General features: G+C 46.1%; 1 protein-coding gene across 1 annotated transcript in view; it reads left to right on the forward strand.

The window, feature by feature from the left end:
- The first annotated feature begins 11,344 nt into the window (after positions 1-11,344).
- The window catches only part of LOC139276121 (NXPE family member 3-like), a 104,536-nt gene continuing 98,905 nt past the window's right edge, over positions 11,345-16,975 (forward strand). Inside the window, exon 1 of the mRNA XM_070893637.1 lies at positions 11,345-11,645. The gene's annotated coding sequence lies outside the window, so the exon portion shown is untranslated. The remainder of the gene's footprint in view (positions 11,646-16,975) is intronic.

Genomic DNA, 16,975 nt, shown 5'->3' on the forward strand with positions numbered 1-16,975 from the left:
GATGACAAGCATCTCTAACTCTGCTCCAGCTCGTTCAACCTTTCAACCGCCTCTGTTGTCAGATTGCTTATCTGATATCAGACCTGAATGAGTTGCATTTCGTTTCAGTTAAACATTGAGAAGGCTGACGCCATTTTGTTTGGTCCTGTCAAACTCCATTCTGTTGCCTCCAATTTCATCTCCCTGCCCAACCAATGCATCAGGTTGAATCAGCCAGTTTGCATCCTATCTGACCCAGAACTGAGATTCCAACCACAGACCCTCCATTTCACAAAGACTGCCTACCTCTACCTCAGCAACATCTCCCCTGCTTTAACCCATTTGCTGCCAAAACACTCGTCCATGCCTTTGTCACCTCCAGAATCTACTCTACCAATGCTCTCCTGGCCAGGCACACACCCACTCAGCCCAAGTGGTCCTTCATGTCGAAAGAATAAGAAAAAGATTGATGAGACATGCAGTAATGTTATCTAACAGTCAAATGAGTGAGCCAAGCACTGCTGGTTCCTTGCCTGGTTGTCCTCCAGTCTGCTGGTGAAATGTTCAAATAAACTGTATTTTTAAAGGCTGCATGTAGCCCAGCAGATTACAGTTATTTTACACAAGATTTACACTAGTCACCACTCTAATGGTTATACAAATGAGCTGACCCAAGAAACACTCGTGTAAACCCCACACCAGGCCATTGGTAGGTGTCAACCTTTTTCCATTGGCGTAACAGTGGCGCAACTCACCGCAAGAAAATTAACCCCCTGAACCTTTAATGATGTAGATCATAGTGGAAATTTAATGAATTTTTCTTGGAGCTTCACCTGCCTGGAATCTATATCAGTAATTCTGATACACACCCCACACGAATGTCCATTCAAAAAATGATTGGATATAAAATCAGGCGGTCCGCATTTGTCATATGTATTCCCAACAAATGAAACATCCTTGATGGAAGCTCAAAATTCATAACATTACCCCTTAAATGATACAGGAATTGGAATTTTTGATCCACTATTTTATGGGCCCCACCAGATGACGCCAAATGAATAATCAAATCGATATAAACATCTACTGCTTGCTCTGTTCTTCCATTTCCAGTGATCTGTTTGATCCACACTAATCCATTACTGGTTATATGTCTAGCAGAAACCAATCATGTGCACTGTGAACCGATTCTGCACTCCTGTCACAGTGGCCACGATTTTGCTTATCTCGGCAGCTTCATGGCGGGAGATGAGCCCGCTGCTGCCTTCATCCCGCTGAAAAAATAAATATTGCCGTAATGGGCCTTGTCAAGGCCGCCCCGTGTGTTACCTGGCCCAATTAAAAGGTGTGGGTCTTGTGACGTGTTCTGTGCCAGTATATTTAAAGTAGCCATGGCCCCATTTGATCTCACTTGTGATTTCAGGAGCTTGAGTGTTGGAACTGTTTGCAGGTGCTGAAAATGAATTCTTAGAAGCAAAGGGCTGCTCCTCACTTCTGCGATGACTCCCTCCATCTTCTTGTGGAGGGAGCCAGAGCATGTAGGGGGTTTCTCTTCCCTACTGATGGTATGGAGACGCCTCCCCAGGAAACGAAGGCAGTGTGGCTGCAGTTTGCAGAGGAGATGACGGGCAGGTCAGTGGTGTAGTGCCGCAAGCGGTTTAATGATCTTCTAAGATCAGGAAAATTGAGTATGAAGCCACACTTACCTTCATGCTGCTGTGCATGTCATCACATCCCCACCACTCTGCATTGCCACCCCTGCTCCTGCACATCATTACTCACCCCAACACCCTTGCACCTTCACACATCCCTCACTCTCTATCTACATTGTCACATCCCCATCTTATTATGCACCACTCACACTCACCCTCATTCTAATGCAGACACCAACTAACAACACAAAAGGAGGCATTGGTATTGTCACCCCACTCCATCATAGTCTCCCTCCAAAGCTCTCTCCCAACCATTCCTTACACTCATTCCATCATTCTTGTAAAGTCCTTACTCTTCAGCATGAAACCACACGATGCACATTCCAGGGACAAGGCCACTCTGTGACCTAAACTCTTTATTGCAAGACTCCAGAAGTGATGACCCTGCGTGGGACCTCCCTTTCTATACCTGTGTGATCAGGTAAGGAGTGTCTCCCACAAGTTCACCCCCTATGGTCAAGGTGTGCATCTAAGTTGTGTGCATACAGTAATACAGTGGTGTTACATTGTAGTTACAAACATGACAATTCTCACTCAACCTTCTCTTCTTTCCCTCCTTGCAGGAGAATTGAGCCGACAATAGGAAGGAGAGGGAGAGAGCTGGAGGAGGCCCTCAAGCCTTGGCTATTCTTATGCATGCAGTGGAGGCAACATTGGAAATAACTGGAATAAAAACAGAAAATGCTGGAAATCTCAGCTGGTCAGGCAGCATCTGTGGAGAGAACCAGAGTTAACATTTCAGGTCTGTAACTCCTCGTCAGAAATAACTGAAGTGGTGGACCAGCAGGAAGTGGGGCACAGAGAGAGGGGCTCATTAGAACAACCTGGTGACAGAATTATTTTCCATACACCTACATGGCTTTCATCAGTTGCTCATATGGAGTCTGATACCAAGAGAAAATAAATGCTCATTATGTGGATAACGGTATGCGTCTATAATCGACATCTCATATATCTAACTGATGTCTATACTCTCCCACAGGTCCATCAAGAACCCCCCCCCGCCACCCCCTCTCATGATCCAGAAGGAAGAGCAAGAAGATTCCTCAGAGGAGCCTGCAGCCTCTGAGGGCGCAGTGTCACCTCAGACAAGGCAAAACAGCACCAGCGCAGAAACGCACACCTCGGTGGGTCCATCGCAAGGTAGAGTAATGTTGTCACCTGGTGCATTACACATCACAGGTGAGCAAGCGCAGATGGTGGAGACAGTGACAGCAGTGGAGACTCCTCATTGGAGGGCGTAGCCTCCTAGTTCTGCTCGGCTGCATGAAGACGCTGAGCATCGGGGGGCCATCCAGGAAGAGGGTGATCCTGGAGCTACAGGAACAAGTGCAAGAGGCTCTGACAGGTTTCACAACCGTGATGACTGCGAGTGTGCAGAAAATGGAGGAGTCCATCTCAAACATGACCACCGCCATGGCGCATGCACTGGTTCCTCCATGGATAGGATGGCCATCTGCATTGAGGATATAATGTGCCAGTCACACGAGCACACTGTTTCAATTCAAATAGATGGGCATCAATGGGCGATGGATGGTTATCTATGGACAATAGATGGTTATCCATGGAGGATAGATGGGCATCTATGGAGGAGAGAAACCAGAGGCTCATAGACATCTCTAACAGAAGAAATGTCAGTATAGATGTGAGTCCTCATGGCCCCACTGCTGTGCAGCAAGGTGCTCTCCAGCTCCTTGCTAGCAGGGAAGTGCGGCTGGCCCAAGAGAGGGATGATGGTGGGAGTAGTCGTGGAAGTGGGGGCTCCTATCCAAGCATTCAGACTTCGACCCCCTTGCCAACCCTCGGTCAAAGCCCCAGATGCCTCCCTGGATAGTGATGGTCGAGTCTGCCCTTGCACAGTCGCAGGAGCAGCAGACTTTGGTGGGGCCATCACAGGCTCCAAAACCCAGAGGACGACCGCCAAAGGCTTCCAAGCAGGTACAGCAGGAATGTGAGGAGGCTGCCTCCAAGTCAGCTGAAATCACAGGGTTGGCACCATGTAGAAGCACTCGGAAAAGAAAGATCCCACTGTAGGGGGGTTTTTCTCTGCCCAATTACGGGGGTCTTTGGTGGCTGTTGGTGTATTGGGCCTCTCTGCCCCTTCTAGGGGACGGTCCAGCAGCTTATGGCTCGCTGACCACTAAACTGGCGGTTTCGAAGCGCCCTAGCACCCCTATCTGGTTCTAACCTCAGAATTTTGGTGGATTATGAGCTTCCACAAGGGAAAACAAAACACTCGGAGACAAGTGGTCCTTGGAACGAAAAAAAAAATGGGTAAGTCCAATTTATTAACCACGGTAAGTTTCCAACAAGGTCAAACTTCATCAAAACACATATCTGACACACACTTATAAACTATGAAAATCTATGGGAAGAAACGGACACAACTTACACAATGTTATCTTTACAAGACATTTCCAACGCCACCCCCACCCCCTTTTTACCTGACTGACCGAGGTTGGGAAAAGAAACCCCAGGATAATACTTACGATCCCTTTTGACAGTTATTTTTTTTAGCCTAAGTATGGTTGGTTTACGGGGTAGCTGGAGTGAATGTTGCCTCTCCCAGTTACTTTGGTCTCCGGTTCTTCAGCTGGTTGGCCTCGGAGCGTTGTTCGGTGTGCGGCTCGGCTTCTTGAGACGATGTTGGGCCTCTCGGTAGTTGGGTTGTATATTCTGCACACAAGTCGAGTCCAGGCCCGTTCGATGGTAGGTTTCCCAGCCGGTAACAGTCCGTCTCTGTTCTCTCTCGGTTTCTGTCTGTCTGTGACTGCTACTGTTCCTCGACTCCTTCTCCTACTGCTCCAGCTGCTTCTTCCCTTTTTGGTGGTTCCATAGGTCCGATATTTTTATCCAATTTAGTTCTGGCCTTTTTGTGCCCAAACTCAGTTGGTAGTCCATTGTGTAAGTTTGGGCAGGGAGATAGCTTTGAATATTTAATCAGAAGATGTCACAGGTACAGGTAGGTGTGAGGACAGTGGTATTGTTTCAGTGCATATTGGTGCCTCAAAGTCTGCTGGTCCATTGTAACAGTCCTAGGAGTTAATCAGTTTGGGCCTCCCCTTTGATGGGCCATCACCGCAGTGATCTCAGGACTATTGTCCACTGTCCATATTAATTAGTAGATGATGGTCCACATTCATAATTTGATTAGGGGTGAATCATATTTTCGAATTGGGCCGGGTAGTCCCCATTGGTTGAGGATTTCTCCGCTTCAGGCCCGACTCGACCCCTGATTGGCCTACCAGAATACACTTTTCCCCCATTGGCCAGTGCCCCTGTCTCGCTTGTGAGCCAGACTCCACAATATCTGTATCCACCCACACGTTTCCCAGCCTGCCTGGTCTGAGGATTTTAGTTGGCCAAAAATGTTCATTTAAAATGTATAGAACGATCCCATCTTAGTTTTCTTGTCCTTAGGGTGTTCCAATAAAATGTGGCCGTGGATTTTCGAACCTTACACTCCCCCATCTTGACACACCTGGATCTGGAGGGAATGTGTCAAAAGGTTTGCAACAAAATCCTAGAGCTCCCCAAGTGTCAGCCATCCCCATAATTACTCTAAACTATGGACCCGCATAAACCAATGTGCACAAACAATATTTCTACCCATAATTTGTGCATTACCCACGCTCCTTTACAGGTAAACTACAAACAAGGTACCATTTTTGCTTTTAGTTACGTAGAGTTAAGTACATAATTATAGCACATCATGTCGCGTGTTCCTTGCATTCCTTGAAAGATTTTTCCGCCATCACAGCATATCGAACAGATGTATTTACACTGTACAAATGTATATCTGTGATAAGTAAGTCCGTATTGTGTTCTGTCATGGATAGTTTTAACAGCTTACGTAGTTGACAGAGCCAGTCAGTTTCCAGGTATGGGCTTTCGTGGTGCTACGGTAAACCAGAATGTTCCCTTTTGTTTAAACCACCTGGAAACAAAATGGCATTCTTGTGTGTTAGACTGGGCTGTCCTTCTGTTGTTTCTGGAATATTTTAAGATAACCCCGTGCTATTTGGTCTCTTTTGGATCTGCAGGCACTGATGATGAGACATAGGACAATGACCAGTTTTACAATCACCAGTGTGTGGGAGGCCATGCGAATCCAAACCGGGATATCTACTCTCGTACCCCATTCCCCGCACGCTGGTGACTATATGTCCGCGATTTCGAGGGCTATGACGTTGGTCTTTTGCTGTAGGGTGTAATAATCGTTTTGGCTGAGATCCACTGCCTTCAACAGGGCAGTGAATTTCTCAGGAAGTAAGGGTATGGGGTACCCAAAATGGGCAACATAGTTCTGCAGATCACTCGCGTTTTACTGTACCGTGAGGTGGACCATGGAGGGTTCTGGGATTGGGATGATCCCTTCCTAGGCCACTTGAACTTCTGCCCTAGGTTTAAAGCAAAAATTGCTGACGGAATATCACACCACTTCCAAAGAAACATAGAAACATAGAAAATAGGTGCAGGAGTAGGCCATTCGGCCCTTCGAGCCTGCACCGCCATTCAACAAGATCATGGCTGATCTGGTCATGGACTTAGCTCCACTTACCCGCCCGCTCCCCATAACCCATAATTCCCTTATTGGTTAAAAATCTATCCATCTGTGATTTGAATACATTCAATAAGCTCGCCTCAACTGCTTCCTTGGGCAGAGAATTACACAGATTCACAACCCTCTGGGAGAAGACATTTCCTCTCAACTCAGTTTTAAATTGGCTCCCCCGTATTTTGAGACTGTGTCCCCTAGTTTTAGTCTCCCTGACCAGTGGAAACAACCTCTCTGCCTTTATCTTGTCTATCCCTTTCATTATTTTAAATGTTTCTATCAGATCACCCCTCATTCTTCTGAACTCCAACGAGTAAAGACCCAGTCCACTCAATCCACTATCATAAGGTAACCCCCTCATCTCCGGAATCAGCCTAGTGAATCGTCTCTGCACCCCCTCCAAAACCAGTAAGGTGACCAAAACTGCATGCAGTACTCCAGGTCCGGCCTCACCAATACCCTGTACAGTTGCAGCAGGACCTCCCTGCTTTTGTATTCCATCCCTCTCAGAATGAAGGCCAACATTCCATTTGCCTTCCTGATTACCTACTGCGCCTATAAACTAACTTTTTGGGATTCATGCACAAGAACCCCCAGGTCCCTCTGCACCGCAGCATGTTGTAATTTCTCCTCATTCAAATAATATTCCCTTTTAATGTTTTTTTTCCAAGGTGGATGACCTCACATTTTCCGACATTGTATTCCATCTGCCAAACCTTAGCCCATTCACTTAACCTATCTAAATCTCTTTGCAGCCTGTCTGTGTCCTCTACATAACCTGCTTTCCCACTAATCTTTGTGTCATCTGCAAATGTTGTTACTCTACACTTTGTCCCCTCTTCCAGGTCATCTATGTATATTGTAAACAGTTGTGGTCCCAGCATCGATCCCTGTGGCACACCACTAACCACTGATTTCCAACCTGAAAAGGACCCATTTATCCCGACTCTCTGCTTTCTGTTCGCCAGCCAATTCTCGAGCCATGCTAATACATTTTCTCTGACTCCGCGTACCTTTATCTTCTGCAGTAACCTTTTGTGTGGCACCTTATCGAATGCCTTTTGGAAATCTAAATACACCACATCCATTGGTACACCTCTATCCACCATGCTCGTTATATCCTCAAAGAATTCCAGTAAATTAGTTAAACATGATTTCCTCTTCATGAATCCATGTTGCGTCTGCTTGATTGCACTATTCCTATCTAGATGTCCCGCTATTTCTTCCTTAATGATAGCTTCAAGCATTTTCCCCACTACAGATGTTAAACTAACCGGCCTATAGTTACCTGCCTTTTGGCTGTCCCCTTTTTTAAATAGAGGCGCTACATTAGCTGCTTTCCAATCCAATGGTACCTCCCCAGAGTCCAGAGAATTTTGGTAGATTATAACGAATGCATCTGCTATAACTTCTGCCATCTCTTTTAATACCCTGGGATGCATTTCATCAGGACCAGGGGACTTGTCTACCTTGAGTCCCATTAGCCTGTTCAGCACTACGCCCCTAGTGATATTGATTGTCTCAAGGTCCTCCCTTCCCACATTCCCGTGACCAGCAATTTTTGGCATGGTTTTTGTGTCCTCCACTGTGAAGACCGAAGCAAAGTAATTGTTTAAGGTCTCAGCCATTTCCACATTTCCCATTATTAAATCCTCCTTCTCATCTTCTAAGGGATCAACATTTACTTTGGTCACTCTTTTCCATTTTATATATCGGTTAAAGCTTTTACAATCTGTTTTTATGTTTTACTCGGGCCATGTCTCTCCCGGTGGGCAGTCGTGGTGACACAATACGTCCCACCACCTACATATGCAATCTGTGGAGGTACATGGCCAGGTGCCATCACCTCCATCGTGCAATTTATAGGTTCTGCCCCAGCAGTGCTAAACCCGCACTGTGGCCTCCCAAAGGCGTTCAAGTGCTGGGGACACAGGATGACCTGTGTTTTCCGGCTACGGCAGTCAGATAGGTCTGTACCCCTCATTGCGCGCTCCCACGCAATGACATAGGGTGGGACCGTTGCGAAATGGACGTGTACCCCCCCGCGAATGACTCCAATGTTCTCCACACGGTACAGGGGTGCTGGCTTGGCAAATGGTCCCATCACTGGCATTCTCACAACTACACACATAATAGTGTGGTTGGATTTCCCACAGTCAACAGGGACAGGATAGGCTTGCGACGCCACGCAGAGTTGGCAGGGACTGAGGGTGCTGCTGTATGGGTGTAGTGCCTCCAGGTGCTGGTTGCTGATCCAGGAGGGGACCCAACCTTGCCTAAGGTCTTCCAAATTGCTCCATCCCTCTTCCAGCAACCAGGCCCCATAGAGTACACACACCTCATTCTGTGCAGCCTGATCTGAGGCCAGCCGGTCCTCCTTGATCAAGGTGTTTATTGTCCGGGCGTGAGCCTCTAGCTGGGCAATAATTTATTTCAGATGCATAGTCATAGTCACCCCCTCGTGAAGCGTGGAACCCAACACATTATTCTCTTTCCCTAGGATGCTGCGCAGCTGTGACTTTAACCCATTGATCTGTAGGGCCAGCTGCACATCATCCAGGCTGTTCATGACGGATGCCCCACTGTTAAATCCGGTGAAAACATCATTCATGACCCCCCTGCATTGTCGGCCCCGCTCGGTTGTATCTTCTTGTCTATACGTCTGCCACATTGACGTGCTCAAAGTCCAGCTCATAGAAGCTCCTGAACATTTCCTTCAGTAGAGCTTGGTACAACAACTCGGTTTCTCTGGGGCAGAAAACAGGTAGGCGAACTTCTGTCAGGTTTAGAATTACTGAAGCAACAGCATAAAGTACTCCCTGGTATACTAACTTATCTATCGGTACCAACACTAACCCTTTCCCAGGTCCCCTAGTGGTGGGCGGACATCCATAACTGTCAATGGGCTTGGGCGTGGGCAGGGGCTTCTTCACCTGAGCCAGCAGCTTGGTGCGTTGACTGGTACCCGGAAGCAAGGGAGCACACAGTCTACCCTGCTGCGATCCCATTCCATCCCCTTCCCTGAGTCCTTCCACCATCTGGCAAAGGCAATGGACAAACCCGCTGGGCACACCTGGGCCGACCCCCATAGGCATGTATAGATCCCCTGATCATAGGCCCACCATTTCTCCCAACACACAGTGACCGACCCCCACCCCGGTGACCCCATGATAGTCCGGTAGGTGTCATTGCTCAGACGTTCCCAGTCTGAGCTGCTGACCTCGACGTCTGCGCTCAGTTTCCTGAGCCACCACCAGCGTCCCAAAGGTATGTCCCCAACTCATGTTAAACACACTCTCCTTCCCTCTGTCACCCTAATCCGGGACATGGCCATCTTGATTTCAGAGCAAGGGATGGAGGACTCCCCATAGGTAAAAGGGACCGGGACTCCGTCAATGTCAATCAGCGGTGGAGCGGTGGTGACGTCACAGTACATGTGCGTCACCACACTCTCTCCCCTCCGTTAAAGGGGAGAAAATCAGTCATTTTAAATCTTCGACCACTGGGCCACCAGGGAGGGTTTCAGACAGGCCAGTGGCCTGGCACCCAAGAGGGCGTGCCAGGCTGCCCACTGGTAGCCCAGCTGATCCCGTGGGCAAAAGTAAATACATGGCGGCCGTGGCAGTGGACTCTCCCCTTGAAGGGCCATCATGCCGCACACACTCTGGATAAGGTGCACCGACAGAAAAGGCTGTCGGGGGCATCACGCAGCGGGGTATCGATTTTTTGTGCTAAAGTCCGCTCGGAGTCTTTTTCAGGTGAGAGAGAACGGCGGTGCGCATTCTGCTGACGTGCTTGCGGCGGTCATCAGCATCGGGGCGGAATCAGGTCTAGGCCGAAAAATCCCCAACCTGACTTTGGGTCATGGCGGCCAGTTGACCACACAGCGGTCGCCGCATGGCCGTCGCAAACGGGTAGTAACGGGTCTTTCTGAGACCCTGAATTTCGTCCCCCGCATGTTTTCAGGTCAAATCCAATTTCTTGTCTTACTGTTTTTATTGTCATGTGATCCTTGTGTGCTATATGCTGCACCAGTAGGTGGCAATATTGCACCATATATGCTTCATTCTAACTGGAATGTGGGAAACATTTCAGATTAATGTTGATTACTTCAAAATGTTAAGATAACCTTCCATGATTGAGTCAGAAGGTTGTGGGCTCAAGTCCCATTCCAGAGACCTGAGCACAAAATCTAGGCTGACATTCCAGTGCAGTACTGAGGCAGTGTTGCACTATCGGTGGTGCCATTTTTTGGATGAGACATTAAACCAAGGTCCCGTCTGCCCTCTCCAGTGGATGTATAAGATCCCTATTCGAAGAAGAAGAGAGGAGTTCTCCCCAGTGTTAAGGGCAATATTTGCCCCTCAGCCAACATTACTTAAAAAAAAAACAGAGTGCTGCATTTCCTACATTACAACAGTGACTACACCTCAAAAGTACATCATTGGCTTTAAAGGGATTTGGACATCCTGAGGTCGTGAAAGGTGCTATATAAATGCAAATCTTTCTATTTAAACATTCACACTTTTCCAGGATATTAGCAATTTAAACCTCGACATGATGGGAGCAATAGTGTAAAAATGTGAATTTCAGCACACACACCAAATGTTCCCTCTCCCCTCCTACCGACTTTCAGCATTGGTTTTTCAATATAACCGACTGGCTGTTCCTCTTCCCGTGACTAGCTTTGGCCTGAAAACATTCTAGTGTCCTCGAGTAGACATTAGAAATTTCCTGTTTGTGTTGGCCGTACTGCATAAAACATTGTAAACTTTTGAGAGTTCACACTGCAAGGGAAGTATGATTTGTGGTTGTGTGTGCAGTATGCTCAGATAATAGTTTATCTTTCTTGGTGTTGTTATTCTTTTGATTTTGTTGTTAAATCAGATGCTTATACTTTTACCTTTAACTCCACAAGTTTCGATAACCAGTTCCTTTAATTGTTTTGCTCACGTATAAGTACACAACAGAATAACCAGAGAGGCCACCGTAATGGAAAGAGTGGAGAATTTGATAACAGTACATCACGTGGGCTGTTTTATTCTGCAGATGGTGCATGGTTAGCAGAGGGACAGTTAATTGAATGTAATAAACAGGAACCCGGATATTTGTCACAGAATACACTGGTACAGGAAACTAAATCAACCATTTGGGTCACAGATTAACTGAAGTTTGAAGGCATGCAAGAAGAGAATGGAGAAATAAAATTTGAAAAAAAACAAAGACTTCTTAAGAATCAGCAGTAAATTTCAGCCAAAAGGAGGAAAGCGTTATAATTACTTCCAAAAGTAAAATGAAATATAAACACAGCACAGTGTTTGTGGGCAGACAGTTTTGAGACAATTCTGCTGGTGAAAAAGGAGCTGAATAGGAATCGCCGGATTATTAAGAATATGACTGTAAGTTAGTTAACATTGCAAAATATATTGACGTGAATGTTTATACAAAGTTAATAATTAAAGATGTGAGTAACTTTATCAAACAAATTTACACTTTTAGTGATGGTTGAATGACAGAACAAGACTGAATAATTTGGAATTATGGTTGTGTTTATGTATTTGTTTTATCTTCCAGAAAGATAGTTACTGTTTAAAAAGGTAAAAATATGACAGCAGATAGTCGCAGCCTGATGTGAACAGACTGATTCCTGTTTTGAATTGCTTACGGTGTTGCTGTACAAGTAAGATGTAAAACTGTATGCGAAGTCTGATGGCATGACGGTTCCCGGGTTTACTTAGTGCTTAGAATTCTTTATTGTACTTTTTTTCCTGCAGATTTAAGAAGCAGAAAGTATTGACCAGACTGATTTATGATCCAAGTGCACCGTATCCCTCTTTTAAGTTTGACTCTATGTCCCCATAATCTAGTTTTAGCAATCTTGAACATATTATTGGAGTTCAATTTAGTTATTCCCCCATCTCGGCTCTTGAATAATATGTTCCCTGAGCTTTTTCTTCTCCAGAAAGCCATACCCATGAGGAACTCAGTGGTGACTAGCAAGCACCAGCAGCTGAGGTGCAAAATTAGGCATGAAGATGGGCAATGATCCAGTTACGAGAGATTTTCTTTTCATAAGCCTATAAATTATTTATTGCAAATGTAAGTAGCAGGTAGGAAACGAGCTATTGGGCAGAAACCAGACAGGCAGGCAGTTAAAATGGAGGGAAGGAATTACCAACTTGTTTCCTGCCCCAATCTGGCCGACAGCAATCCTAAATTTCAGGCAGCAAAGACACCTGCCCCAAGCTGGCAGGGTCACCTTTAAATACACCTGATCTGCCATTTTAACCTGAGGCCTAAACGGGGGAGCACTGATGGGTCTCCCCTACCCCGGACTTCCTCCCTTGACTGAGGTTCTCCTCACTTACCGAGTGCAAGAAACCATATCCCTGGCTTTCCGGTGGTGGCTTCCAGCTGCCCAATTTCAATGGCCAAGCAGCCACTTCCTGCCCGTTTTGGTTGGGATATTGGTAAATGGCATAAAATGGGCTCCGGCTGATATGTCCTTACTATACAGTATAAATGCACACGAGGCCCAGTGCCACGTGCAAGTCAGAGTAGGAATCGCAGGATAGCTCAGATGAATACGTGGCTTGAGGAGTGGTGCAAGAGGGAGGGGTTCAAATTCCTGGGACACGAGAACCGATTCTGGGGGAGGTGCAACCAGTACAAACCGGATGGTCTGCACCTGGGCAGGACCAGAACCAATGTCCTCGGGGGAGTGTTTACTAGTGCTGTTGGGGAGGAGTTAAACTAACATGGCAGGGGAATGGGAACCTATGCAGGGAGACAGAGGGAAATAAAATGGAGGCAGAAGCAAACGATAGAAAGGAGAATAGTAAAAGTGGAGGGCAGAGAAATCCAAGGCAAAAAACAAAAAGTGCCACATGACAGAAAAATTCTAAAGGGGCAAAGTGTGTTAAAAAGACAAGCCTGAAGGCTCTGTGCCTCACTGCGAGGAGTATTCGGAATAAGGTGGACGGATTAACTGCGGAGACAGCAGTTAACGGATATGATATAATTGGCATCACGGAGACATGGCTCCAGGGTGACCAAGGCTGGGAACTCAACATCCAGGGGTATTCAACATTTAGGAAGGATAGGCAGAGAGGAAAAGGAGGCTTTGCTGGTTAAAGAGGAAATTAATGCAATAGTAAGGAGGGACATTAGCCTGGATGATGTGGAATTGGTATGGATGGAGCTGTGGAATCCCAAAGGGCAGAAAACGCTAGTGGGAGTTGTGTACAGACCACCAAACAGTAGTAGTGAGGTTGGGGACAGCATCAAACAAGAAATAAGGGATGTGTGCAATAAAGGTACAGCAGTTATCATGGGCGACTTTAATCTAAATATTGATTGCGCTAACCAAACTGGTAGCAATGCGGTGGAGGAAGATTTCCTGGAGCGTATTAGGGGTGGTTTTCTGTATATCGAGGAACCAACTAGAGAGCTGGCCATCCTAGACTGGGTGATGTGTAATGAGCAGTCTTGTTGCGTGAGGCTCCTTGGGTAGGAGTGACCATAGTATGGTAGAATTCTTTATTAAGGTGGAGAGTGACACAGTTAATTCAGAAACTAGGATCCTGAACTTAAGGAAAGGTAACTTCAACGGTATGCGGCGTGAATTGGCTAGAATAGACTGGCAAAGGATACTTAAAGGGTTGACGGTGGATAAGCAATGGCAAACATTTAAAGATCACATGGATGAACTTCAGCAATTGTACATCCCTGTCTGGAGTAAAAATAAAACGGGGAAGGTGGCTCAACCATGGCTAACAAGGGAAATTAAGGATAGTGTCAAAGCCAAGGAAGAGTCATATAAATTAGCTAGAAAAAGCAACAAACCTGAGGACTGGGAGAAATTTAGAATTCAACAGAGGAGGACTAAAGGTTTAATTAAGAGGGGGAAAATAGAGTATGAGGGGAAGCTTGCAGGGAACATAAAAACTGACTGCAAAAGCTTCTATAAATATGTGAAGAGAAAAAGATTGGCGAAGACATACGTAGGTCCCTTGCAGTCAGATTCAGATGAATTTATAATGGGAAACAAAGAAATGGCAGACCAATTGAACAAATACTTCGGTTCTGTCTTCACGAAGGAAGACACAAATAACCTTCCGAATGTACTCGGGGACAGTGGGTCTAGTGAGAAGGAGGAACTGAAGGATATCCTTATTCGGCGGGAAATTGTGTTAGGGAAATTAATGGGATTGAAGGCCAATAAATCCCCGGGGCCTGATAGTCTGCATCCCAGAGTACTTAAGGGAGTGGCCCTAAAAATAGTGGATGCATTGGTGATCATTTTCCAACAGTCTATCGATTCTGGATCAGTTCCTATGGACTGGAGGGTACCTAATGTAACACCACTTTTTAAAAAAGGAGAGAGAGAGAAAGTGGGTAATTATAGACCAGCTAGCCTGACATCAGTAGTGGGGAAAATATTGGAATCAATCATTAAGGATGAAATAGCAGCACATTTGGAAAGCAGTGACAGGATCGGACCAAGTCAGCATGGATTTATGAAAGGGAAATCATGCTTGACGAATCTTCTGGAATTTTTTGAGGATGTAACTAGCAGAGTGGACAAGGGAGAACCACTGGATGTGGTGTATTTGGACTTTCAAAAGGCTTTTGACAAGGTCCCGCACAAGAGATTGGTGGGCAAAATCAAAGCGCATGGTATTGGGGGTAATGTACTGATGTGGATAGAGAACTGGTTGGCAGACAGGAAGCAGAGAGTCGGGATAAGCGGGTACTTTTCAGAATGGCAGGCAGTGACTAGTGGAGTGTCGCAGGGCTCAGGACTGGGACCCCAGCTCTTTACAATATACATTGACGATTTAGATGAAGGAATTGAGTGTAATATCTCCAAGTTTGCAGATGACACTAAACTGGGTGGCGGTGTGAGCTGTGAGGATGACGCTAAGAGGCTGCAGGGTGACTTGGACAGATTAAGTGAGTGGGCAAATGCATGGCAGATGCAGTATAATGTGGATAAATGTGAGATTATTCATTTTGGGGGCAAAAACACGAAGGCAGAATATTATCTGAATGGCAGCAGATTAGGAAAAGGGGAGGGGCAACGAGACCTGGGTGTCATGATTCATCAGTCACTGAAAGTGGGCATGCAGGTACAGCAGACGGTGAAGAAGACAAATGCTATGTTGGCCTTCATAGTAAAGGGATTTGAGTATTGGAGCAGAGAGGTCTTATTGCAGCTATACAGGGCCTTAGTGAGGCCTCACCTGGAATATTGTGTTCAGTTTTGGTCTCCTAATCTGAGGAAGGACGTTCTTGCTATTGATTGACTGCAGCGAAGGTTCACCAGACTGATTCCCGGGATGGTTGGACTGTCATATGAGGAGAGACTGGATCAACTGGGCCTTTATTCACTGGACTTTAGAAGGATGAGAGGGGATCTCATAGAAACGTATAAGATTCTGATGGGACTGGACAGGTTAGATGCGGGAAGAATGTTCCCGATGTTGGGGAAGTCCAGAACCAGGGGACATAGTCTTAGGATAAGGGGTAGGCCATTTAGGACTGAGATGAGGAGGAACTTCTTCACTCAGAGAGTTGTTAACCTATGGAATTCCCTGCCGCAGAGAGTTGTTGATGCCAGTTCATTGGATATATTCAAGAGGGAGTTAGATATGGCCCTTATGGCTAAGGGGATCAAGGGGTATGGAGAGAAAGCAGGAAAGGGGTACTGAGGGAATGATCAGCCGTGATCTTATTGAATGGCGGTGCAGGCTCAAAGGGCCGAATGGCCTACTCCGGCACCTATTTTCTGTGTTTCTATGTTTCTATAAGCACATAAATCTAGGCTGACACTCCAGTCCAGTGCTGAGGGAGAGCTGCACTGTCAGAGGTGTCGTCTTGTAGGGTGTTTGTTTTCCACTCTACTTTGATTCATAGACCTTGGGAATTACAGGAAGGACTCCACGTAATGCAAAGTTTAGGCTTAAACCCAACTGTTAGTTTATTACACAAAAAACAACTTAAAATTACAGAACAAGATTTCTTAGAGATTGATCGAAGACATACAATCACCCATCCAGCCAGTTGCTGTTGTTGTCAATTGTAGGCTCATGCAGCTGGGGAAGATGTTGGGTCCCAACTGCTTGCTTCATGATCATTGTTCCTTTGACCTGTTGCTCTGAGGTGTTTATTCGACCTGTTCCCCCTCTTCCTTCTTCTGAGCTGTTTGTTCTCTGCTCTTACATATATATCCATTCGATTATACAAGTCTCCTACTGAGCTGCTTTCCAGTTAATGTGTCTGGATAGGTCTCGATGGCTGTGATGATGGGTCTGGATCTGTTTGGATGGCCACAATTCACACCTTCTTCCGTGCACGGAATCGACTGAGCAAAAGATATATCCTTATCTTTTGTGCCCCGTTATCCAAACATGCACGCCTTGTCAGATCTTTTGTTGTCTTGGGTTTTCGCAGACTTGTAGTCTCCATAGGGAACTGTTTATCCCCCTCCAACCAATTAATCCATGGGCTTCTCTGCTTGATTGTATCAAAACCCTTTGTCTCGATGTTAATCGGGCCTCGCTCCTGACCGCAGAAATTGCATTAATCAGTTATGAGTCACCATCTGCCCCAGGCTGAAGCTCTTTTTCCCAGCCAACAGTCCCACAGGTTTTCTTTTAAACCATTTTAGTTCGTGGCCTCTTGCTGTGCCTTGATCACAAAATGTGTAACCCTTATACTTCCCCCT

This window comes from Pristiophorus japonicus, chromosome 11 (genome assembly GCF_044704955.1).
Source record: "Pristiophorus japonicus isolate sPriJap1 chromosome 11, sPriJap1.hap1, whole genome shotgun sequence".
Classification (NCBI taxonomy): Eukaryota; Metazoa; Chordata; class Chondrichthyes; family Pristiophoridae; genus Pristiophorus; species Pristiophorus japonicus.